This window comes from Narcine bancroftii, chromosome 4 (assembly GCF_036971445.1).
Source record: "Narcine bancroftii isolate sNarBan1 chromosome 4, sNarBan1.hap1, whole genome shotgun sequence".
NCBI lineage: Eukaryota > Metazoa > Chordata > Chondrichthyes > Torpediniformes > Narcinidae > Narcine > Narcine bancroftii.
This window is the reverse complement of record NC_091472.1, coordinates 216,024,104-216,050,559: the sequence shown is the minus strand read 5'-3', so window position 1 is coordinate 216,050,559 and position 26,456 is coordinate 216,024,104. Positions and strand designations below refer to the sequence as shown.

General features: G+C 47.0%; 1 long non-coding RNA gene across 3 annotated transcripts in view; it reads right to left on the bottom strand.

The window, feature by feature from the left end:
- Positions 1-8,226: 8,226 nt before the first annotated feature.
- Positions 8,227-26,456, bottom strand: part of LOC138760043 (uncharacterized) — a 29,669-nt gene continuing 11,439 nt past the window's right edge. For 2 of the 3 annotated variants that reach the window (XR_011355349.1, XR_011355351.1), the window contains exons 3-7: positions 20,987-21,108; positions 14,187-14,413; positions 12,862-13,256; positions 10,277-10,362; positions 8,227-8,386 (exon numbers count right to left, since the gene is read on the bottom strand). This is a non-coding gene — a long non-coding RNA (uncharacterized lncRNA). The remainder of the gene's footprint in view (positions 8,387-10,276; positions 10,363-12,861; positions 13,257-14,186; positions 14,414-20,986; positions 21,109-26,456) is intronic. The other variant, XR_011355350.1, reaches the window with a different exon arrangement.

Below are 26,456 nucleotides of genomic sequence, written 5' to 3'. Positions count from 1 at the left end.
TGTCTAAGTGAAAAGGGCAGGAAGGGGGGTTGAGGGGGAGGCGTGGTCCCAAAGGTGGAGAAGGGGGGGAGGGCACAGCAGTAACAGGGGGAGAAGGAATGGTTGGGTGAATAAAGAAGGAAGGGGGTGGAGAGCTGAGGGAAAGAAGACAAGGCGAAGGAGAAGGGAGAGGGAAGAGAGGAGCAGGTTAGCAGAAACTGGACGTCAATGTTAATGCCATGTGGCTGGAAAGAGCCCAGACAGAAAATCAGGTGTTGTTCCTCCAATTTACAGGTGGTCTTGGGTGAGAAGGTACACGAAGCCACGGACAGACATGTGGGTGTGGGAGTGGGACGCGGAACTGAAATGGTGGGCCTCTGGAGGTCTCTGTCATGATGCAGATAGAGCAAAGGTGCTCAGCCAGGTGATCTCCCAATCTGCGCCCAGTCTGTCCGATGTAGAGAAGGCCACAACGGGAACATGGGATGCAGTAAATCAGTCCTGCGGATACACAAGTGAATGTTGCCTCATGTGAAAGGCCTGTTTGGGGCCCCGGACCGTGGTGAGGGAGGAGGTGCGGGCCACAGGGGAAGGTGCCGGGGGGGGGGGGGGTTGAGTACACGAGGGAGTCATGGCAGGACCGGACCCTGTGGAAGGCAGAGAAGGAGGGAAAATGTGCCTGGTGGTGGTATCCTGTAGTAAGTTCCGGAAATTCCAGCAGATAATGGATGCGGAGGCTGGTGTGGTGATAGGTGAGGATAAGGGGGTGTGGTATCTTTCCTCCATTGTATATAGTTATGGTTGACTATTGTATATATGGAGCTAGCCCGCCCACTGATGACTCATACCCTATGACTCCTCCCCTGTGGTCCTGGGCTATAAAGCTCGAGCCACCTCTCCCTTCCCTCCATTCCTAATCCTGGATCTGGGCCAGCAAGGTTCTTCTGTATATTAAAGCCTATTGTTCCCTCAGCTTAGTTTTGGTGGTTACTGGTAGTGCACTACAGGGGAATTCTGTGTTTGTTGCAACTGGGGGCAGAGGGGGCCAGGGCAGATGAATGGGAAATGGAGGAGATGTGGATGAAGGACTGAATGGATGGTGGTGGAGGGGAAGCCATGTTTGTGGAAGAAGGCAGACAGTTCAGAAGATCTGGACTGGAAAGCCTCACCTCGGGGACAGATGCGGCGGGAGGCAGGAGGGGAATAGAATCCTGGCAGGATGTGAGGAAGTGTAGTCGAGGTAGTGGTGGAAGTTACGGTTAAATGAACCTTCTCTGAACTGCATCGAATGCACTAAAGTCCTTACGAAAGTCTGCAGATGCTGGGGTTGAGTAACAACCGCGCTGGAGAAATCTTTATTGTCACGTAGTAATACCTAAAAATGTAACAGAAATTATGTTCTTCCACTTTTGCCTGCTGTAAGGCAAATAAAGGGTCGCTGTTATTTTACTTGACACCCCTACTGACATGGAGAGACTGTGGCAGCTTTCCGTAGAGGATAAAAATGCTGGGAAGTGAATATATTCCATCTGGAGACTCATCCCCAATTTCCGTGACTTCCTTCCCCACCCCCGAGTCTTCCCATCACCCTCTGTCTCCTTTCTTCCACCTCCCCACCCTCTATCAGGAGGCTATCCCCTCCCCCCATCAGCTCTTAGCTTTTTTACTATCTGCGGTAAATCACTGCATGTCTGTATTTACCTGTCTGGGCACAGTCTGTACCTATGGCCCTCCCACAATTTCCTGAATACAGAGGCCGTAGTCTGGGACCAGCGGGGATGTGCCCTCATTCAATGGTGAATGAAAGCCTTGTGGTTCTGCTCAACTTCAGTCTTCTGGAGTCATTGATGGTGCATCACTGCCCTCCCTCCTGTACCACCTCTTACCTGTTAGCCTCTGCTCCCCACCCTGTCCCTTCCTCCCATCCTCTCCTCTCCTCCCACCTTCTTCAGATGCCCCCTTTTTTTTGTTGCTTATACTTGACGAAGGGTCCAGCTCTGAAACATTGGGTTACCCATTACTTCTGATGGATGGGGCGTGACCTGCTGAGTTTCTCCAGTACATCTGCAGACTGCATTACCCCCCAAGGTTAACATCCCAGGGACAAAAGACAAGTGTTGCAGTCTGAAATTTCAGAGACTAGCATACCAGTCCCAGGGTGCAGTGATTTTTACATCTTGAAACATTTTTTATTTACTGCACGGTAGAAGCCAATTCTAGTGTGACAGAATATAAATATGTTTTTGGGAGATTTAGTGTAGGTCACATACAAACACCTTAAAACAGATCTTATTTAAAATATTGGAGCTCTGCTCATGGTGGACAGGTTGGGCCTAACAGTCTTTGCAAGAGTTTTGGAGAGTGCCCAAGAGACTTCACTAATGGATTGTTGTTTACAAAAAGGCAACAGATGAAAGAGCTTGTCGGAGCCACAGGCTGTCTGGAGGGGAACCTGCTGTTCTAGGAGGGTCATGTGGTTTTGCAAGCAGAGAGAGTCAAACAGGCTTTCTCTCAGAGAGAGAGACAGATCAGTTCTACAGTTTTACAGTCAGCAGCAGCAACTGGAACTGGAACAGGACAAGCTGGCAAACTTGTAGAAAACCCCATTTGGAAGATGGGTTGTGAGTGGTTAGTTCAGCCTGGTCAAAGCCTTTGTGGTTCATGCAAGAGGAGAGGACTGGCTGCTTAATGTTTCACTTCAAATAAGAGAAACAAAAAGAAATCCTGTTATGACCTGAAAGAAAGAGATTATCATCTGGAGAACCCTGAGGGGGAAAGTTTCATCAGCAAGTCACTGAAGTGGCTGATTAAAAAAGGAATCAGTTGTGAGTGTTCAGCGAACAACGAATCTCTCTCTGAAAACCGACAAGAATGTTCCTGAGTGCTAACCGTTTGCCTTTCAAGCACCAAAGCCTGGTGAACTTTATAAATGTTAAATTCTGTGCACAATATAAGAATTGCCTGCAACCTGTGAACTTGGATTGGACTGTGAACCAAAGAACTTTTCTGAACTTACACGCACATTACATACACATGTGCTTAGAATTAGAATGGGGTTAAGTTAGGTTAGTTAAATCAATAGTGATAAGTTAAAGTGTGATTCTGTTTTCATGTTTAAAAATAATTAAAAGCAATTTTTATTTAAGTAACCATTTGTCTTGGTGAATATCTATTGCTGCTGGGTTTTGGAGTCCTCTGTAACACTAGTTATATTCCTCGTAACACTAGATATATTCCAAGGCGTCCAATTTTACTCAAATTAACATACAACCCTTGTATGTTTTGGAGAGTGGGAGAAAACCAGAGCCCCCTAGGAAGCCCTTGCAGGAGTATGCACAAACTGCTCAGAGACAGTGGCAGTATTTGAACCCAATGACATTGGCTCTGTGACAGCTTTGCGCTGACTGCTATGCTAACCATGACGTCCATGATGGAAGTGTGGCAGGACTCTGGGGAGGGCCTGGGGTATTGGAGGAGAGTGCAAGGCTCGGTAGAGCGAGGATTTGCCCAGTTGTGCAAGGGCACAGGTTTAAGGTGCTGGGGAGTAGGGACAGAGGGGATATCAGGGGCAAGTTTGTTTTATGCAGAGAGCGGTGGGTGCGTGGAATGGGCTGCTGGCAACGGTGGTGGAGGTTGACGTGATAGGGTCTTTCAAGAGTCTTTTGGATAGGTACAGGGAGCTTAGAAAAATAGAGGGCTATAGGTAAACCTAGTAGGGACATGTTCCAGCACAGCTTTGTGGGCCGAAGGGCCTGTATTGTTCTGTAGGTTTCCTATGTTTCTATGCCTGGGAGCCACCATGGCAGAGGGGACAGGGGACTATGACATTCGTTCCAAACAAAATGCCTTTCCTTCCTCGGAGAAGCCTTCCATGAATCTTGGAAAGTTTCTGCTGATTGAACCAGCTGAACCTTGCAAGCGACACCAGGAGAGGACACAAATGACTAGCGATCATCTGGAATGGGGAAATATTTCATTCCACAAGCAACCTGCAATCATTCCTATCTCCGGCTAAGAGCTAGTACATGATGATTTTTGCCCATTTAACCGAAGGTGAGTGGGGGCTCTGAAACTCTTGCCCAACATTGCCGTGGATTGAAAATTCCTCTGAAGCATGGCTCCCGCTTGAAGATTACTGTTTTGATGTGAGTGGGGTTAATGTGTAGGATTCTTTCTCAGATTCAGCAGCAGTTGTCCCTCCATCTCCTATGGTATTGCTCTTACCTTTCCTGTACCTGAACATGCCCCCTCCCACCCACCTTTCAGCCTCACCCCAAGTCCCCAGCAACCTTGGACCTCCTGTCTGCTTAATATTGGACCATCATCAAAGTAGAGATCATCATTGAGCTCTTATTCCACAGCAAGGCAAATGAGGACATGAGAAAGATAAATCTGCCACAGTCCCCTACTCTGCTAGTAATAACTGAACCTACAATCCATTCTCACTGGCATTAGGTTGCCCTTTCAGGACAGTTCTATTGAAAACGTCCCCTTCTCCTTTTGGTGTCATTCTCTCTCTCTATCTCTTTTTTTCTCTCTCTCCCTCTCTCTTGTCTCACTCACATTCTCTCTCTTCTTCCCTCTCTTCTTCTGCGCTGCTCTCCTCCTCCTTGCTTTCCCTCCCTCCCATTCCATCCCTCATTCCTTGCTCCCTCTCCCTCCCGCGTCCCTCCCTCTCCCCTTCCCTGTATCTCATTCCCTCACTTCTTCCTTCACCCTCTCCCTCCCTTTCTCTCTTTCTTTCCCTCTTTAATTTCTATGAGGCCTCTCACACTTGCTCTCTCACTCCCTTTCTCCCTCCCACACTCCTCTCTCTCGTCTCACTCACATTCTTTCTCTTCTGCTTCCCTCTTTCCTTCTGTGCTGCCTGCCTCCTCCTTGCTCTTCCTCCCTCCCCTCCATCTCTACTTCCTTGCTCCCTCTCCCTCCCACATCCCTCCCTCTCCCCTTCCGTGTATTTCATTCCCTCACTTCTTCCTTCACCCTCTCCCTCCCTTTCTCTCTTTCTTTCCCTCTTTAATTTCTATGAGGCCTCTCACACTCGCTCTCTCACTCCCTTTCTCCCTCCCACACTCTCCTCTCTCTCGTCTCACTCACATTCTCTCTCTTCTGCTTCCCTCTTTCCTTCTGTGCTGCCTGCCTCCTCCTTGCTCTTCCTCCCTCCCCTCCATCTCTACTTCCTTGCTCCCTCTCCCTCCCACATCCCTCCCTCTCCCCTTCCGTGTATCTCATTCCCTCACTTCTTCCTTCACCCTCTCCCTCCCTTTCTCTCTTTCTTTCCCTCTTTAATTTCTATGAGGCCTCTCACACTTGCTCTCTCACTCCCTTTCTCCCTCCCACACTCTCCTCTCTCTCGTCTCACTCACATTCTCTCTCTTCTGCTTCCCTCTTTCCTTCTGTGCTGCCTGCCTCCTCCTTGCTCTTCCTCCCTCCCCTCCATCTCTACTTCCTTGCTCCCTCTCCCTCCCACATCCCTCCCTCTCCCCTTCCGTGTATCTCATTCCCTCGCTCCTTCCTTCACCCTCTCCCTACCCCTCTCTCTCTTTCTTTCCCTCTTTAATTTCTATGTGGCCTCTCACGCTCGCTCTCCCACTCCATTTCTCCCTCCCTCCCTCCCTCTCTCTCCCCCACTCTCCCAGCAGATGGAGACCAAAAGCTTTCCAATACAATCAGCAAGATGATGTTTTTCTCTCTCACTGCATACATAAACCCTGAGAAACTGAAACCCTTTAGATGCTGGGGAAAATAACTTCCTCTGGCTTTTTTTTCCCCAAAGCCATGACTTAACTGGATGCTTTCAAAAGCCAAGCATTAACATTTTTTTTCTTTCCAAATCCTTCCTGGATTAACCGTCCCGAAACTAGACAGTGGGGAAAGGAAAAAGGTCCAAGCAGGGTTTTCTTAAGACAGGCCTGGTTAAACAACGCGCAGTAAATAGCTCAAGAGGCTGAGATGGAGTCACTGATCTACAGGCTTTTATTCACAATGGGCAGGGACCTCATCCTGTGCCATGACCCGAGCTTTCTGGGGAAGGGTCAAAGTGATGGAGGCTTGACACGAGGTCAAAAGAGGGCAGGGCTGCAGGTACAGTCACAGGACAGGCTGGAACCAGGCAATCAGGAATACGGCAGTTCAGCAGTTTGCCATATTAAAGTCACTGACGACGATTTGTAGTGCGTCAGGCTGGGACGTCTTTTGTTGACTGACCACATTGTACAGCTCCACAGTACCTGCTTGTAATCAGCATCGGGAGAGGTGAGAATCTCTGATGAGGACTCTTGGGGTAGATAGAAGGGTCTGCGTTTAATCGTGATTTGCTCTAAGGCAGTAGAGCAGGAGGTCGACATAACTCTAGTGTCCGTGCACCACCCAGTATTAACAAAAAAGCACACACCGCCCCTTCTCCCTTTTCCAGAACCCGGGTTCTGTTCCAGTCTATGGATGGTGAAACCATCTGGTCAGATAGCGGGGTCTGGTGTGTTCTCTGTTAGCCAAGTCTCAGTGCACCAAACAACTGAGATTTGTCTTACCCACCTCTGATAAGGCAGCTTTACACTCAGGTCATCTATTTTATTCTCCAGTGACTGGATATTCACCAGTAATATGGACAGTAGGGGGTCTTGAATCTTGAATCCATTATTCAACTTATAAACTAATTGAGTCCTTTGATAAATTTGTCTCCAGACTCAAGTAGAATAACTCTCCACCTGGGTCCAGAACTTCAAACTCCTGGGTGTTAACATCTCCGAAGATCTACCCTCCCCTTTACTACGCACGTCCTGTTTTGGTTATTCCTCCCAAAATGAAGCACACTTCACACTTCTCACCATTAAACTCCATCTGCCATCTTTCAGCCCACTCTTCTAAGCCGTCCAAATCCCTCTAATGAAAATCCTTCTTCATTATCCACAATTCCAGGACAGGAAAAAAAACTCCAGAGGGTTGTTAACTCAGCCTGCAACATTATGGGCACTAGACTTTTCCCCATTGAGGACATCTACAAGAGGTGGTGTCTTAATAAAGCAGCCCTCTCTCCTCAAGGACCCCCACCACCCAGACCATGCCCTCTGCTACCATTGGGACAAAGGTACAGGAGCCTGAAGACGAGTCCTCAGCAGCACAAGGAGAGCTTCTTCCCCGCTGACATCAGATAAAGTATGACACTGGCCCACTTTGTCTTTTTGTTCAGTATTTTTATATGAATGTTTGCCCTGTTACATTGCCGCAAAACAACGAATTTCATGACTTGCTCATGACAATAAATTCTAATTCTGATTCTGGACACACACAAGGGCCTTTTGGCAGGGATGGCATCATCCAAGGTAATTCTCTGTGGGAACACAAAGCCCTATGAGAGAATGTAATTCTGAACCCTACCATGCTTCCAAAATAAACTGTCTTGAAGGGTGTAGCAGTTTACATTGGTCATGACTGAATTGGCAGACTGCTAAATTTGCCCATTAGCTGATCAGCCACTGGCCAACGTCCAACATAAAATCAACTGGAGTTGTGAAGGGATTGCAAGCAACTGGAGCAAACATGGTTCCTCCAATCCAGTGCTTCACTAAGAACAGGCTCAGCTCTGCACTGCAAGGATTTCCCAGGTTAAATTGGGAAGGGAGGGCTGGTACAGTTCACCACCCATGGCTGAGACCCTGGATTATGGGTAGCAGGATTCTGCTACAGTATCTGCCCTGCCAGATGGTGGAGAGTCCACGCCACAGCGAATCTTGTATCAGAGAGACCCAATCACATCCGAGGCTGGTTCGCCACACCCCTTTATTTCTCTCCAGCCATTGCTCATCCACTCGGAGAAAAGCAACTCGGCATCTTCATTCCTGAGACTTCCAGAATTTACCCAAGACTACTGAATGGAGAGCAGAAGGTGCGGCATACGAGCGCATGACTTCGGAGCAGGGACAGGTCACCGAGGCCCCCGGAGCCGGTCCCACAACCTAATAAGATCATGGCTGATCTGAGTGTAACCCCTCACCTGCTTAGCATATTCGAGTTCAAATTTATTACCATCTGACTATAAATATGCAACCAGATGAAACAGCATTTCTCTAGACTGCGGTGCACACACACACACAACACATAATAATCACATCTATACATAAAGATATATTTTAAAGTATTTTTAGTGCATTTAACATATTAATCCTACATAAAAAGTCATCTAAATATAGCAAAAAAGCATGTCATATAATTCACACATTACAAATTAATATAAATGTAATACAAATGTATTGTTTGCACCGTGTATTTTTATTCACTGTGAAGGTGTGTTCTAATCTTGTGCAGTTTATTTTCCTTGTGTTTTGTCTGGTGTAGGAAAGGCATAGTCTTGCGTTGTCTCCGTTGTTCTTGTGTAATCTTGTGATGTGCCCGCATCATTATGGTCTGTCTGGAGGAACATTATCTTGTTAATTACTGTTTTATAGTCTGGTCTTAAATGACAAAGGCATCGTATCATATAATTGTTCTTTTAAATTTTACTTATAAATATAAAACCACAAGGAATTCACATCATATAAATCAAATCTGAATACATAAAAAGAAAAGAAAGAATAAAGAAACCCCCTCCCTATATACCCCCCATCTTCCCTCTACTCTCTTACTAGAGAAAAAGAGGGGCAAGAGGCCCTCAACAGGACCCCTTATTACTTTAAAGTTTCCTTTAATATACTGAAACCTTTAGGAGAAAGGGAATGTCAGAGCTTCATTTAAATAGTCACACCCACACTTTGTAAATATGGGCACCATATTTTCCAAAATATATGGCATTTATCTCTTAATTTATAAGTAATTTCTCCCAAGTTGTATACAACTCTGAACTTCTGCACGCCACTGTTCTACACCCAGATCCGTGTCCAACTTCCAAGTTATGGCAAAACATTTTACGGCTATTGCTAAAGCAACTTGAACAAACTTCACTTGATCCATATTCAATTTCAATTTTGGTTTAACACCCTTAATGTCACTCAATAACAATAACTTTGGATCCTGTTGGAATTTAACCCCAATGTTCATTCCAATTATCAAGTGGTTCTCAACCTTTTTCTTTCCACTCACCTACCACCTTAAGTGATCCCTATCCCATCAGTGCTCTGTGATTAGTAAGGGATTGCTTAAGGTGGGATGTGGGTGAGAAGGGAAGGGAAGGTTGAGAATCACGGCTCTAGACCCAATTGTGACTGAAATATTTGGCTTGAGTAAAATTATCATTTTGCCCATTTCATTTGGAGTTATGAAACCGTCACTTAACGAGTCAATTAGGTATGATTAAAACAGTGGTTTTCGACTCTTTTTCTTTCCACCAACATACCACCTGAAGCAACCCCTTACTAATCACGAAGCACTGATTGCATAGGGAATACTTAAAGTGGCATGTGAGAGGAAAGAAAAAGGTTGAGAACTATGGTGTGTGATGGGCCTAGAGGACTCCAAAATGCAGCAGCAATTGAAATTCACCAAGACAAATGGTTACTTAAACAAAAGTTACTTTTAATTTTCTTTAAACATAAAAAACTTTAAATTATTACTATTAACTTAACCTAACTTAACCCCCTTCTAATTCTAAGTGTTCATGTATGTAATGTGTGTCTAAGTTCAGAAGAATTCTTTGATTCAAAGTCCAATCTCATTCTCATTCCTCCAATTCATTTGTGTATAAGGCAATTCTTATACTGTGCACAGAATTTAACATTTATGAATCTTCATCAGGCTCTGGTGCTTGAAAGGTAATTGGTTACCACTCTGGAAGGTTCTTGTTGGTTTTCAGAGAGAGATTTATTGCTCGTTGGATACACACAAATTGATTCATTCTGATCAGCCACTTCGGTGTCTTGCCAAAGAAACTTTCCCCATCAGGGTTTTCCAGATGATTACCTCTTTCTTTCAGGTCATCACAGAGTGCCTTTTCTGTTTCCCTTATCTCAGGCAAAATGGTATACAGCCAGCCATCTCCTCTTGTATGGATCACAAGGGCCTTGAACACGCTGAACTCGGAACTCAAAACCTGTCTTCAAAATGGGTTTCAAACAAGCTTCCAAAAGCCACTGCAGAAAACCAGCAGTCTCTCTCTCTCTCTCTCTCTCTCTCTCTATCTATCTTAGAGAAAACCTGTTTGGTCTTCTCTCGCTCTCTCTCTGCTTGCAAAATCACATGACCCTCTTAGAACAGCAAACTGCATTCAGACAGACTGTGGCACTGGACCCAAACTTCTGAGTTCATTCATCTGTTGCTTTCTAAAACAATAATCCATTACTCCACAGCATGTCCAATTAGTACTTACATGTGAAGTCCTTCAGCAAAGTCCATCGTCTTTAAAAAGGCACCAGGAGCCTGCACTTTAAATGAGATCGGTGTTTGTGACCTATACTAAAAGAAAAAAACCCACAATTTATCTCCTTTAAAACATATCTATTTGCAATATAAAATATAACATCATCTGTCACAGGTGATGCAACCACTACACTGGCTGAACTCCTACCAGCAGGGGGCAACCACTGTACCTGCAGGTAGGCAATCTGGGAGGCTGACCCCAACTGGCTGGCTGTCAATCACTGGCCTGTATATAGACTCAAGCTGGCCCCCTCCCGGGTCAGTTAGACACTTGAAGCCAGCAGCCAGGCACGTGCAGAGCCAGCAAAGATATTAAGACTGGTGTATACAGGGTTTGAGCTGATTAAAGCCTGTAGCACAGCCTCCTCATGTTTTGTGTTTGTTCACTGCAATAAACCACCTATTTCTAACCAAAAAGTGCACTGCCAATTCGAATGCAAAAATTTACCAATTTCCTGTCCACATCTACAACATAAATTCACAAAGTGCCTGCTTCAATTTTTTTCGAAAACTTTTGTGGTGTTAAAACTGATGAATAGAATTGTACTGTCCCAGCCCCTAATTTACACTTATTGTACTTTTTAGATTTCTTGACATATCCAATCTCAATCATCTATTTGTTTATTCAAATCTACGTCCCATTGTTGACCAGATTGATGAAGGTCCGGGTGCTGGTACCTATTACATTAGGGGTGTTGGGGGTGTTAAATCATTGAGAATGTACCACAGTCCACTTGCACGAACTTTGAAGCCTCCTTATACATAGACAGGGACCTACTGCTTTGCCAAAGATTATCAGGTTGAATATTTTCCTTCGAATCGAATGGCTCGTTTAGTCTATGACACACACATAGTTGGCGGTAAAATTAAACACAAAATGCATGGGGGGATAAGGGCGAGGCAGAGAAATTGTTCAGCAGAGACTAGAAAGGCCAAAGGGCCTGTTTTATATGCTGTGATATTATAGAGTTCATCTCCCCACCCCAATTTTGTCGAGTGCGAGCTCACAATCCACCAGATTCAAAGACAGGCAGAACTAGAATTTAATTTCATGAACATGTAACAAAATTCATTGTTCTGCAGCGGCGTCACAGTGCACACGTTGTGATACATTTCAAAAATAAACAAATAGTGCAAGAAAATAGGAGAATGTGGTGCAGGGTGTGTGGTTCATTGTCCAGGAATCTGACGACAGCGGGGAAGAAGCTGTTCATGTGCCGCTGGGTGCTCGTCTTCAGGGTCCTGTACCTCCTTCCTGATGGTAGCAGAGGGCACGGCCTGGGTGGTGGGGGGGGAGGGGGTCTTTGAGCATAGAAGCTGTTTTCTTAAGACATCGCCTGTAGTAGATGTCCTCGATGGAGTGGTCTGGTGCCCGTGATGGCACCGCCTGAGTGAACAATCCTCGGGAGATTTATCGTAAATATTCAAGTATAATGCAAAAAAAATTGTATCGAAATATGAGCTCAAAGTAGAGGGGTCACATTATACACGAGGTTATAATTTAAAAAAAATGTTCTGCCAGGTTTAACAATGTATTCGGCTGCTGTTACATTATATACAACTTGAAGATGCAAACATTGAAAGCTCTGTGAGTAGTGTGATGAATAAATAAATCTAGACTTCAATTCCCTGCCCGACTCACACTGCCGGCCTCCTGCCCTCGCCCGCCCGACTCGTGCTGCTGGAGACGCAATGATTGAAACCTCTGTGGGTGGTATGATGGTTCATGTTGAACCACTCATTATCAGCAGCCGACTATATTGAGGGCAGCGCAACTAGGTTGGGGGGGGTGGGGTAGGAGAGACGGCAGCACGACTTGGGTGGGAGGGGGGGAGAGAGATGGCAGCAGGACTTGGGTAGGAGAGGGGGGAGAGAGATGGCAGCATGACTTGGGTAGGAGAGGGGGGAGAGAGACGGTAGCGCAACTTGGGCAGGCGAGGGGAGGGGGGTCATATTTATACATGGGGGTAAAATTTTTCTCCCTTTTTTCCCTCAAAAATGGGGGGGGGTCGCATTATCACATTATACACAAATATTTACGTTATTTTCCTGTCCTATGCATTGGCTCCACCGTTTTTTCTAACTCTCCTTTATATCTTTCTTAATTTTGGGTGAGGAACTTACGATTTGTCCCCTTAAGTGTGCATCCATAATTGTTGATTAAACATTATTTCTTAAAAATAGATCATTCTGAACGAATTACAATTAACCAAGTCTTGGTCAAAACGCAGAGTAATATCTGTCTAATGTGATATGATCTGGAACAATGATGATTAAGCCCATATATAATCGTAAAAAGGCAGGAAAAGGGAATAAAAAGCAACAAAAGAACTACAACAAAATCTATTCTTGCTCCTCTCTCTAATTAAGGTTACCTTATATTAAATAAAGTAAAGATATAGATCAAATAGCGACCTTCAGAAACCAGACAGAGAATCCGGAGCATCCAAACCTCTTAAATCTGCCAATCATGAGTGTATTCTATGAATCTTTTCAAATTAAAACTCTTTATCTATAACGGTGCATCTAACTCACCATTTTGAGTGTTGGTTCGCTTGCCAGGTAGCGGGCTGCTACAACAGAAATATTTTGGGGTGATTTACTTGATTATAGGATAGCATTCATCAGTCTCACAGCCTGCGAGAAGAAGCTATTTCCCAGCCTGACAGTGCTGAGTTTGATGCTCTTGTACCTCCCTCCTTGATGGTAGTGGGCCAAAGGTACTGTGTGCTGGATGGAAAGGGTCCTTTGTAATCCTTTGAGCTCTATTTAAGCAAGGCTGCTGGTGAGCGTCGTCAACAGAGCAAAGGGAGACCCCAGGGATCTTCTCGGCTGTTTTGACGATCCTCTGTATAGATTTCCAGTCCAATGCTTTGTAGATACTGTCCCACTTGACAATGCAGCTGGACGGGACACTCTCAGTTGTGCTCCTGTAAAATGTTGTCAAGTTATTCATATCTACCTCCTGCTGCCTTTCACCCTCCTTGTTTATCAAGTATAAATTTATTTACATCGTGGTGGAAGCTGATTTTGGCCATTGAAACCCATGCCACCCAATTAACTTACAACACCGTACAATTTTTGGAGGGTGGGAGGAAACCAGAGCATCCAGCGGAAGCCCACGCAGGCACAGGGGAGCATGCAAACTCCTTTGAGACACCGGTGGATTTAAACCTGGGTTGCTGGCGCTGTAATAGATAACTATGGGTAATCAATCTTCCTGGAACAGGCATCACTGGGCAATGAAGATTTGGCTTCCTGAACACTTTTGGGTGCATTTTATGGATTTTGGGATGCTGATCACGAAAATCACCTGAGAATTTTCCTATCATGTACCATTTTTTAGATATTTTTGTGATTTCCTGTAATATTTTAAGTCTGCTTCAAGCCTACAAAACCATGGTGCAACATGTCACTGAAAATTCATTTTCTGCATTTGCTCTTGGACTCCTTCCTGGCGATGAACACAGTGGAAGGTTCCACCAGGACATTGCCACCGTAGAAAAGCGGTATCAGGGCAACTGGAATCCATCCATGCCGGCTGACTATTGTTGGACACCGACACGAGAGGCATCAGATGCTGAATACAAACGAAAATCAGTGGCCAAACATTTCTAGGTCGGCTGAACTAACGCAATGTGTCAGCATCAAATAGGCAAATAAGCCTGTTAAATTCAATAAAAGTTAATTTAATGTTTCTCCTACGTGAGACAGCAAATCTGAAATAATCTTTGTACTCAGCTTGATGGTGTCTCTCATGATCCCCAATTTATGTTCAGGAAGCAAAGCTTTTGAAACAAAAATTGTTGTCCTCTCTTTGAAGGAGGTTTTGCTAAGTCTCAAGGAAAAAATTCACTTACCTTTGAATTAAATGAGCAATCTTTTTCATTTAAACATGAGCCCCAGTTCTGCAAGTGTGGTCATCTTCTCCGCATCAACTCTGGTCAGGATCTTGCATGTACTGTCCACCCTGGGCTCAGGTAGCCTTATTTGTGTCTGTAATACTCTACAGGAGAAATAACTTGGCACATGTTTCAATTATGTCTCTGTTACATGAGACACTGGGGAATCCTAGTCTTGCTGCTCTCTGGAAGAGAAGAGAGAGACGATTTAGGGGATAGGGTATATACTCTGTTTGTGGCAGGTGGGTTAGTAAGCAGATTACATCGAGCCAGAGGAGAGACTTGGAGGTCTATTCTTATACAGGTAATGACTTCTTATGGTCTGCCATCGGCAGTAAAAACGGGATCATCCAGAAGGGCCAAGAAAGGAGCGAGTGCACCTAGGGTCAGAGGCCCAGATTCCATCCTGAATTTCTCCTCAGAACCTCATGGTTTCCTCCGGGTGCCATTCTGACCCCCCCCCCCCCAACCCAGTTTCCTCTTGTGTCCCCCAAAGACCAGTGGGTGGTGGGTGGGTTAATTGGGCCACTGTGAATAGTCCCCTTCGTAGTGGTGAGGCCATTGGGAGAATTATAAAAATGGGATTGGGGTTGGGTGAGTGGAAAGGGGAACATGGTGGCGGAGGGACTCGGTGGGTGGAAGGGTCCGTTTCCGTAGCGGCTCCAGAAATGCATGCAGGACACAGTGGGGTCATTGGGATGGACGCTTGAATAGTCACAACGGGAAGTATGGACCTGTGCCCTGGAATTCCAGGATAATCCAAGTTCAAGTCCTTGTCGCATCCTCCATGTGATAGAGGCTGCTCTGTCTGCAGACCAGTCAAAATCCCACACAGAGAGTGACAGAAAGAGATTAGTTGGCATAGAGATAAATCTGTGTCATTTTACTATTCAAGAGTCTGATAATAGCAGGAAATAAAGTACAGGTGGACCATGGAGAGCATTCTGGCCTGCCATCCATGTACCCGTCTAAAATTTTTCTTAAATGTTAAAATTGAGCCCACATTCACCACTTCAGCTGGCAGCTCATTCCACACTCCCACCACCCTCTGTGTGAAGAAGTTTCCCCCTCACGTTCTCCTTTAATCTTTCCCCTTTCACCCATGCCCTCAAGTTTTTATCCCACCTACCCTCTGTTGAAAACGCCTATCTACATTTACTCTGTCTATCCTCCTCATAATTTTAAATACCTCTATCAAATCTCCCCTTATTCTTCTACGGTCCAGGGAATAAAGTCCTAACCTGTTTAACCTTTCCCTGTAACTCAGTTCCTGAAGTCCGGGCAACATCCTAGTAAATCTTCTCTTCACTCTTTCTATCTTATTGATATCTTTCCTGTAGTTGGATGATCAAAACTTCACACAAAACTCCATATTTGGCCTCAACAATGACTTATACAATTTTACCATAGCAACCCAACTCCTATACTTAGTACTTTGATTTATGAGTGAGCTAAGTTTGAACTATTTCCCAGGGGAAGAGAGCAACCACACATGACATGCGCAGTGGACTGCCTTTGCTAACAGATGGAATATCTGGGGCATTCCAGAGGGGACCAAGGCCCTCCCAGATGTGAAGAGAGAGTGAGTGAGTGGAGGATGAAGTCCTCCCGCCAGTTTGCAAAGCTAGGTCAGTGGAGGGGAGGGCTTTGCAGTCGCAGCATTGACTGTGCACATACACATGATCCCGACGGGTCGCCCTGGAAATCGACGAGACTGGCGGGCAGCAGAATGATACTCAAGTACACTTATATCTGTACCCTATTACATTAGGGGTGTTAAATCATTGAGAATGTACCACAGTCCACTGGCACAAACTTTGAAGCCTCCTTATACAACCTACTGCTTTGCCGAAGATTATAAGGATATTTTCTTTCAAATCGAATGGCTCGTTTAGCCTATGGCACACACATAGTTGGCGGTAAAATTAAACACAAAATGCTGGAGAAACTCAGCAGGTCAAACAGTAGCAGTGATAAAGATACATTGAGCCCTTCAATTTAAGAGCAAAATGTAGGCAGGCGTCTGAACAAAATGGTGGGTGGGAGGGGCAGGGGAGGTGACCAGTCCCGCAGACAGGAGGTGGATAAGAGAGGGAGGGCACTCCAGCAAACAAGGAGCGGGTGGGGGGGGTAGTGGCTCTGTGAATGGAGAGGGGAAGGAGGAGGAGAGCTGGAGGCCCAGTTGGCAGAGTGGTTAATGCAACGCCTTTATAGCACCAGCAATCGGGACTGGGGTTCAAACTCGGTAAGGAGTTTGTTCGTTCTCCCCGTGTCTGCATGGGTCTTCCCGGGGGGGGGGGAGAAATTCCGATTTCTTCCCACCATTTGAAACACACCAGGGGGTGTAGGTCAATTGGATGTGAATTAGGTGGCATGAACTCATGGACAATTACCAGGCTTTCTGCCTATATTAATCTAAATTGAATTAAAGACTGAGGGATGGGGAGGAGAGGGAGAATGGGGAGTGGGTTAGCAGAAACAGGAGAAGCCGATGTTAATGCCATTCCGGTTAGAGAGTGCCCAGATGGGAAATTAGGTTGCTACAGATGGCCTTGGTTTGGCCATGGACAGACATGTTAGCATTGTCCCTGACTCAGCTTGGGAATGTTATATTTGTGTGTCTGGTTAAGATGACTCAATCATCAGATGGGATTCCACCCTTGGAATAAACATACCATGACCCATTTGTTGATCTCTGTCTAAGGGATGAGATTTTGGATGACCAGGCATCTGGTATGAAGCACATGAGTTAGAACGTAGAAATCTACAGCACAGTACAGGCCCTTTGGCCCACAGTGTTGTGGTGACCTCATCACCTCCTCCAACAATTGCCTCAAATTTCCCAACTCCATAATCCTCCACTTCTCATAGTTCCATTAATCTATTCAGTAGTCTCTTATTGCTGACAGTGCATTCCACCACTCTCTATGTGAAAATCATACCTTATACCATCCCCCCCCCCCCCCCAAGTCTCATTAAACTCTACTCCCTCATGTTAGCCAGTGGAAAAAGCCTCTAATCATCCACAGTGTGGTTGAGTGAGGTAAGGGGGGAGGGGGGGAAGGTCAGGTTTCTCGCTTCTCTCTGGAGAACTAAGTCCTGGCTGGCACATCTGTATGGGATGGGTGGAGCGTGGCTCTCCTGTGTGAGGTGTTAAATTGAGGCTCCCTCTGGCCCAGATGAGCAATTGATCTCTTGTCAAGCAATGTCTCTGAAGCAGGTTCGGTTGCTGCTTGAGATGGACTGTTCACCAGCCCAGTGTCACTGACTGATGGCTTGCTTAAATGTGATTCCGCCACCAGACACAATCTTCCCCTTTCCCTCCCCTCTGCACCTTCTGCAGAAACCTTCCCTCCACGACTCCCTCGTCCCTTCACCCTCTGCAACTGCTGGAAATGCCATATCACCTCCCCTGCCCCTTTTTGGGGCTCGAAACAGTCCTGCTCAGGGAAAACAGGGTTCATTTGCTACATATGGTGCTCCTGCTGTGATCTCCTCTACTTTGGAGGAGAGACTGGGCGCAGAATGGCAGGTTGCTTTGTTGAGCACTTTGGCTCCGTCCGCCGCAAAAGCGTGGATCTTCCAATGGCTACTCATAAATTCACCATCCCAATCCCACGCTGACATGTCCGTCCATGGATTCATGCTCTGCCAAACCAAGGTCACCCATAAATTGGAGGAGCAGCACCTAATATTCCATCTGGCCACTCTCCAACTGGATGGTATTAACACCGACTTCTCTGGTGCCTGTTAGGTCTCTCCCCATCTCTCTCTCTCTCTTTCCCCATCCCTCTATCTCATTTTCTCCAGCTCTCCACCCCTTTCAGAGAGCTACCCACTCTCCCATCACTTCCCAGCTGTTTCCTCGTGCCCTCTCCATGTACAACCATGTACAACCTCTTGCCTGTGTACTACTAACCACAGTCAGACAGACAATCATGATCAATAGGCTTTAATCACCTTAAAGTGTCAACATAGCTTGCGTGTTGCTGGCCTGGTTCCCAAGCAGGTACTGAGGGAGGGGTTAGGGGCATAACAGCCTTGATGGGGATATCTGGGAGGGAGGAGTCACAGGTTTGGGGGTGGGCCAGCCCATACATTCTATGTGCCTAGTGGTAGCACCACAACCTGTTAGTCTTTGCTCCTATCCCATTCCTTCCTCTCTCCTCCTCCCCACCTCATCTTTTCATTCAGGACACCGGCCTGTTTTTTTGCTTGTTCCTTGACACAGGGCTCAGGCCAAAACGTTGGTTACCCATCGCTTCCTATAGACGCTGCATGACCTGCTGAGTTTTTCCAGCACCTTTGGGTGCTGCACCACAATTACAGCGGTTGCAGACTTTTCTCTTTAACTCTAGGTTCAAGATTCAATTTCTTGACATGCGATAAAGACAGATTTGCCATTGGCAGAAATTGCTTGAAGCACCTTTTATAGAGTCAGAGCAAGAGAAGCAGGGAGTGTCTTCCCCACCCCACCGTGCGTCCAAGGATTCCTGTGGCCACATAGAGTTCAGTCTAAACCATCAGCTACCCAAGCTCCCTTCAGGGCCCTCGGGTGCCCTCTCGCATCCCAGCACCGATATCTGGTACCCCTTCAGCCAGTCTTCAGCTGCTTTCCGCAGCCCATTGAGAATACCTTGGCTGCAGCCGTCAGCAGCATGCCTGGGTTCCTCGCCTCCAGTTGACTGTGTCATCTTCAGCCTCAGAGCCCCTCACTGGTCCGCCACTGTGTGTCATTTCCTCTCCTCCACAGTAGAGGGGCCTGGTTTCCCAGATAACTCCCCGGAACCCTCTGTAAGCCTAAAAATATTTAATAGGTGCAGATGTCACCTCTGCCTTTCTCCTCCCTCTCTGTGTGGACAATTTTGCTGTCAGAGACCCTGATCTAGGTTCACTTCTGACCTTGGGGCTGGCCTGCATGGAATTTATATGTGCATCAAGGCTTTCCCTCCTGTCTGACACCGTTTGCTTCCACGTCCGGATCGGTAGGTGAATCACCCACTTTAAATGCCCCCGAGTGGTAAATTGAGAGGTGAAGGGGGGATCTGAGGATGGGATTAATGAAAGTGGAATGTAAAGTGGCCAGGATACAACACACAAACGTACTGGAGAAACTCAGCAGCCGCAGGAAGTGAAAGGGTGACCGGCCTTACTTCAGGTCTCCCTTTACTTCCTACTGACACTCTGTGACCTGCTGAGTTTCTCCAGCATGTTGGTGTCATGCACTCGACCCCGGTGTCTGCAGACTTTCCGGTTCAACTCCAAAGGTGTGAGGAAGTCAGCTTCGGTCATAAAGGTAGCAGGTGAGAGAATTGGGGAAGTGCTGAGAAATGTGTGAGGGAGAATAGGTTTCAGAGAAATATAGAAAAATAGGTGCAGGAGTTGGCCATTTGGCCCTTCAAGCCTACACTGCCATTCTATATGATCATGGCTGATCAGTACCTCGTTCCTGCCTTCTCCCCATACCCCTTAATCCCCATAGCCACAAGGGCCAAATCGAACCTACTCTTAAATAAGGAACCGGCCTCAACTACTTCCTGTGGCAAAGAATTCCACAGATCCACTACCCTCTGAGAGAAGAATTTTTTCCTCATCTCAGTCCTAAAATCTTTCCCCTTATCCTCAAACTATGACCCCTGGTTCTCGTTTTTCCCACCATTGGAAACAACCTTCCTGCGTCTTGTCTGTCTAAACCCTTAAGAATTTTAAATGTTTCTATAAGATCCCCCCTCAATCTTCTAAATTCCATAAAATACAAACCTAGTCTATCCAACCTTTCTTCATATGCAAGTCCTTCCATCCCCGGAATCAGCCTAATGAATCTTCTCTTCACCCCCTCCATGGCGAGGATATCCTTCCTCAGATAAGGCGACCAAAACTGCATGCACTACTCCAGGTGTGGTCTCATCAAGACCCTGTACAGCTGCAGCAGGATCTCCCTACTCCTGGACTCGAATCATCTCATTATGAACGCCAACATAGCATTCACCCTCCTCATCACCTGCTGCACCTGTAGGCCCACTTTCAACAACTGATGCACAGCAACACCCAAGTCTCTCTGCATCTCCCCTTTTCCTAAACAGATACCATTTAGATAATAGTCCTCTGTCCTGTTCGTAACTCCAAAGTGGATAACCTCGCATTTATCAACATCATACTGCATCTGCCATGTCCTGGCCCACTTGCCTAACTTGTCCAAATCACTCTGCACCCTCCTAGCGTCCTCTACACAGCCAACCCCGCTACCCAACTTCGTGTTCTCTGCAAATTTTGAGATGTTGGTATCTAGTCTCACATCTAAGTTGTTGATATATATTGTAAACAACTGTGGGAGACTGATGGGAATCTGCTGACATAGGCTCAATTCAAGTTTTTTTTCCCCGAAGGTTCCTTATATTGTCACATTACAATACAAATAATCTAATATACATGATGTACGTCAACCTTTGCCAGGTGGAAGGCAGACAGAGGCACCATGAGCATTGCCAGCCTCCATTGGTCCCGCCGCCTCTGCAGCTGCACTGTCTTCTGTTCAATCCATTGGCCGCCCAAGCTCCGGATCCGAACCCCCAACCCAATCGGGAAGCCTTCAGCGCCCGAGGCCCTTCCAGTGCCCTTCTTGCCCGCTCGAATCCCAGTTCCGATACCTGGTCCCCATGAACCAGTCAGCCCACAGCCTGGTGTGAGTCCTCCGACCGCAAGCTACCCACAGCCCTTAGCTGCTGAGCCTCTTGCTGGTCAACTGCGGTGGTCACTACCTGGTAGGATCGTCTCCTCCGCTTCTCCTTCTTGAGAGGAGGCGTTCTCCCCATTTCTGGTGCCCTGCAGTGTCTGATGCTCCCCGGAATCTGCAACCCCTTGTGGCCACAGGGGCAGCCATCTTGGGAACAGAGATCCACAGTTACAGGATGTAAGAAAAAAAATCACCATCAGCTCATTTAACGCGCTCAGTTCCTTCTAGCAAATAAGGATAAGTTAAGACCCAGTTAGGAACTCTAAGATCTCAGCTCATCCAACCATAGTGGAAATGTTTGGAAGTTTCATGTTTGTTCAGAAAACAGGAGCGATGTCAGGACTGAACACCTGACCTTTGAAAAGGAACGTTGGGGCCTCACGGAGAGTTCCATATGGATTCATCGGAATGAAACCGGGAGCCAAGTGTTGATTGAAAGATTACCCAAAGTAGGCTGGCGTTGTTAGAAACATTAAGGGGAAGGCTTTTAAGTGGACTTGGAGAAAAACCATTAGTCTGGAGATCAAGAGGGAAGGAGCATCAACAACATTGGTAATTGGAACACTCATCGACAGAAACAACATGGGAGGAACTCAGAACTTTCACCTATTAATCAGTCATTTATTAAATTTAAACTCTGATAGACTCTGTTCAGCGAAATGGAGAAACCACAAGTCAGGAGTCACATGACAGAACAGCCATGATTTCATTGGATGAGAGAACATGAGCCTTTAATGTCATGCACATGTACAGAGGCAATGTGGCAGATTTTGCACTACCGATGAGTTGAAATTTTGTCCAGCCCGCCCACAGGGGAAGGAATCTCAGGATTGTACGTGACGTCTTGACAATAAATCTGAACTGGTGCCTAAAACATATTAAGAACAATATCAATGTAATTAACACGTGAGATGCCCCAAAGAGAAAACAAAGGTAATAAATATAAAAGGAAAAGAAAATTAAGTAATAAAAGTTCACAGCTGGCCAGTCGAGCAAAGCATTGTGCCACAGTACAGACAGATTTTAGTAGTTGCGGAATAGTTTGTGGTTGGGGTAAAATGGGGAGGTTCAAGGGGCTTTTTTTTAACCAAGAATAAACTTTATTCACAATAAAATTATTTCCAAATGAAAACTGTGCAAAGTTGCCATATCCATAAATCACTGAACATTGTTACATACGCTCTCTACTCAGTACCCTTGGCACCACCGCGAATCCTTGTCTTTACTCCCTCCCTCTCTGGTCTGAGGGGCTTCCCCTCCGGCCTCAGCACCCCCCCCCCCCGATGCCCAGTAATGGAAGGAGGACTTCAGACTGTGGTCTTTCCCCACACCACCCTCACCATTGGCTGTGTGTGTCCATCGGCAGTCAGTCGGCAGCTATCCCTCACGGACATCTCCATGTGTTGAAAGACCAACATCTTTCACCGGGTTGGTGATTTCCCTTAACCAAAACAACTGTTCTTGAACCTAGAGGTGTTAGAATTCAGGCTGCATACTTGGTGTTGCAGTTAGCAATACGTTATCAGAGAACCAGCAACCAAGGTTTGAACCTGCCGCTGTCTGTAAGGGTGGGGTTTCTCCAGATGCTCTGGTTTCCTCCCACCCTCCAAAACATAGGTGGGAGAATTGGGCAGTGTGGGTTTTGCACTTTTTGGAGTTGTTAAAACTATCCTGAAGGTCGCAAGGAGAGGTCATGGACGGCCATTTCTGACGTTGGCAGCCTTTTTCCACTGTGCCTTTCCAGTGTTTCAGGGGTGGGAATGAGAAGGGCATTGATTCAGAGCAGGATGCTCAGGTGAAGAGACGGGGGGCCGGCAGATAGACTGGGGAGGAGAGAAGGATGATGGGCAGAAGGAGCTGGGAGGAGGCAGAGCAGGGAAACAGAGGCAGGTGGGTGATAGATGGTTGAAGAGCAATAGAAAATGAGAGGGGCGGCCAACGGGGGGCCGGCAGGTGGGGGGAGGGGGGTGGGAAGTGCCCTCTTGTCAGAGGAGTAAAGTTGACAAGACTTTAAAAAATGGGGATCCAAATGACCATTGGTGCCCCCAAAAGTCAGACCTCTGCATTGTTCATGACGTTCAGTTTGGAAGCCATGAAGATTTTGGAAGCCAGAAGTGAGCAAGGAGATACAGAATGGAAATAAATATGTTAGATGTTCCTCACTCAACTTTCAAGGTTCGTACAAGCAAAGGCATTTTAAAGAGCTGGCTGGTGTTAAAGAAAAAGAGGGAGTTAGGACAATTACTTTGAGTCATATGTGGATGTCAGGAGACCAGCCAGACACACGTCCAAGGAAAATCTCTAAAATAGCGGAAAGTATTGCTCCACTCGGTTTGCACAATGCCAAGTATACTATTAATTCTTTAGTGATGGCTCACCCTTTTATTCTTCCCACTGGGGATGGTTGCGTGGAAACACAAGTACTCTTCATGAAGTAGGTTAGTGAAGGAAGACAACGCAAGCTTGAGTCTGATGATCAGAGGGATCTGTGGCAGGCGATGGCAACATGCCAAGGAGGTTTCAACGTGGATTGATCTTGAAGTGATGTGTCATTGTGGGATACAAATGGGTAATGGTTAGACTGTGGTCATGGAAGATTCTGATGCTGGTCACCCTCTGGCGTGTGTGGGAGTGGAATTTGCCATATGGTTGTCAAAAGGTTAAGGGATGGTAAAGGGAAAGGTACCTAACAGCCTAAATATGTCTGAAATTGTCGACAGGGTCGAATAGCCTGAATGCCTACGTGTGTGTGTGTGTGTGTGTGGGTGGGGGGGGGGGGGGTGGTGTGGGCATGCATGCGTTGGGGAAGTGTGTGCGCGTGTTGGGGGGATGTGTGTGTGTTCACCAGGTGGACCGAGGGTGTCGTCAATCTTTCCTTGAAGAAGTCCAGCACGCTCACCGGCTCCTGGGTTCACAGGAGGTAAGGCATCATCCTCCATCCCTAGGGACTGCCTCAGAGAACACCTCACTTCTCTAGTGAGGTCAATTTGCTGAACAGTCCAGGGAATTCTATCCAAGTGTCCTGTCCCCACAACTTGAAGGAGGTCTCCTATCCCAGACTACAGAGATCCTCCTGCACACACACGTTGGGGCTCTGCTTCCCTTGTTCTCCAGGACAGTCGTGGTGTGCGGCCACAGCAGAGGGTCTGCATCAGGGGCGGAGCTCTGATGCCTAGTGAGGGAAAAAAAATCAAGCTGCTGCAACAGCAGCAATACTGATGGTACAGACCCAGGAGAGCGAGGAGCAGAGACACAGCCCTGCTCCGCAGGGTCCTACCACCCAGTACTAATGCCACTGGATTGTGCATGCTTTAAACAGAGCTGAGAAAGTATTTTTTAAATCTTGTAAGCACGGAGGTCTGTACCTAAGATGGTGACGCCTGTGCTGGGCAGCGGACCATGAGTTGTTGCCGACTCCGGGGGGAGCAGCTAACATCAAAAAATGGGGAGAACACCTCTCCCCCCCTTTTGAGAAGGAGAAGCCTGGGAATTGACACCACAGGAAGGTGACCACGGCAGCAGGCTGGCGAAGGGCTCGGCGGCTGCAGGAGCCACACAGTAGGTGGGCTGCTGGTGTCCGGTCAAAGGATCCTCGCCGAGCTACGGGGCTGCTGGAGACCGGCTCATGAGGACTGGGTGTCAGAACTGTCATGATAATGAATATGCATGATATGTATTAACCTGACTGGAAGTCAGATGGTATGCACTGGAGGTGGAAGGTGCAGGATGATGAAATAAGGGAAGCAGGAAAATAAAGACACGGAGATGTTCAACTGGTAAAGCATGTGGTGATGGTATTATTAATTTCACATTTCGGGCCACAAATGTGACAAGAACCACTGGGATCCGAGAGGGCGCTGAGGGCAAGAAGGGTACCCGAAGGGCCTCGGCCACTGAAGGCTTCCTAGCCGTGTTGGAGGCTTGGATCTGGGGCTCAGGTGGCCGACGATTCGAACAGGCATCTGCGTGGCTGCGGGAGCACTGGAACCAAATCCAAGGACACTCGGTGACTCTGAAGGGACTCTCTTTTGCTTCTACTGTTGGGGGTGTTGGGCAATGCTCACAGCGACTGTCTACCTCATGGCAGACATAAGTTGAAGTAGATCATGCACATGACATTTTCATGTTTTATTACATGATAAGTAAAGGAAGCTTGATTCCCAAGATGCCACCTGCTTCCCAAATATGGGAGTGATGCTTGGAAAAGCTCTGACTCGCTGGGACCAATTGGCGCAAGTCTGAGAAGGCAGCAGTGCTTCAATGAAACAGGAGCAGTTAAGTGGATCCAGATCCCTAAAGGGGTCGCACGACGGGCTGGAACCTGAAGCCGAGCGCAATCCGCTGGAGGACCTCAGCGGGTTGCGCAATGCCAGTGGGAGAGAAGCAGCAGCTGGCGGTTCGAGCTGAAATTCCATCTCTACCTAAACCCACAATCTTTCAAGGAGTGGGGGTGCGTGTGTGTGCTGCCCACTGAGTCTGGTGCTCTGTCAACATATAGGCAGCTGCCTAAACAAAATGGTGGGGGCATGGGGCAAGGGGAGGAGCACAGTCCCACAGACAGGAGGTAATAGGTGGATAAGGGAGGGAGGGCGCACCAGCAAACAGGAGGGTAGGGGTGGGGGGAGAGATGGCTCTGTGAATGGAGAGGGTAGGGGTGTGAGAGCAGCATCAGTAACAGGGATCTCTCAGGGGCCAACCATTTCAGACCTACGCCCCGCTTCTATCCATCAGTGGCCTCGTGCACGGCCAAACCAAGGCCACCCGTAAACTGAAGGCGCAATACCTAATTTTCCATCTGGGCACTCGCCCACCGAAAGGCACTGACTGTGAGCCCACCCCCCATTCTCCCTCCCTTCCTCCATCCCTCTGTCTTCTTTCCTCCAGATCTCCACCCCCTTCCCTCTCTCCGTTTGCAGGGCCACCCCCTTCCCTTGTTTGCTGCTCTGCTGTCCCTCCCTGCTCCACTTTGCCTGTGGGAACCATGCTCCACCCCCCCACCATCTACATTTTGCCCTTACCTTGAAGGGCTCAAGCCTGAAATGTTGGTTAAGTATCTTTATCTTTGCTACATGGTTTGACCTGCTGAGTTTCTCCAGCTCTATGATTTTCTTCAATCAAGGAATGTGCAGATTTTCATGTTTTGCTCCTTATCTGAGGATATCCCTTTATTCTTCATCATGTTAAGTTAGCCTTCCATGATCTCAGCTTGTGGGTCAGTCAAAGGATTGGTGTTCATTGACTGATACAAAGGACAAGACCATGGTTCCACTTATGAAATGACTCACAAGCCCTTCTGGTTAACCGCGCAGAGGATCATCACTAAATAGTTTGGTACAATTTTGGGCAAGTCCCTTCTTATCAACCTCTCCACTGTGCATTTAGAGTTAAGGGGGCTGGAGTCATCTTCTCCTCATTGGTTAAGGTCCTCCCTGAAGTTCTGACTTCAGTACTTATTTCAAATTTAAATTTGGATGTACAGCATGGTAACAGGCCCT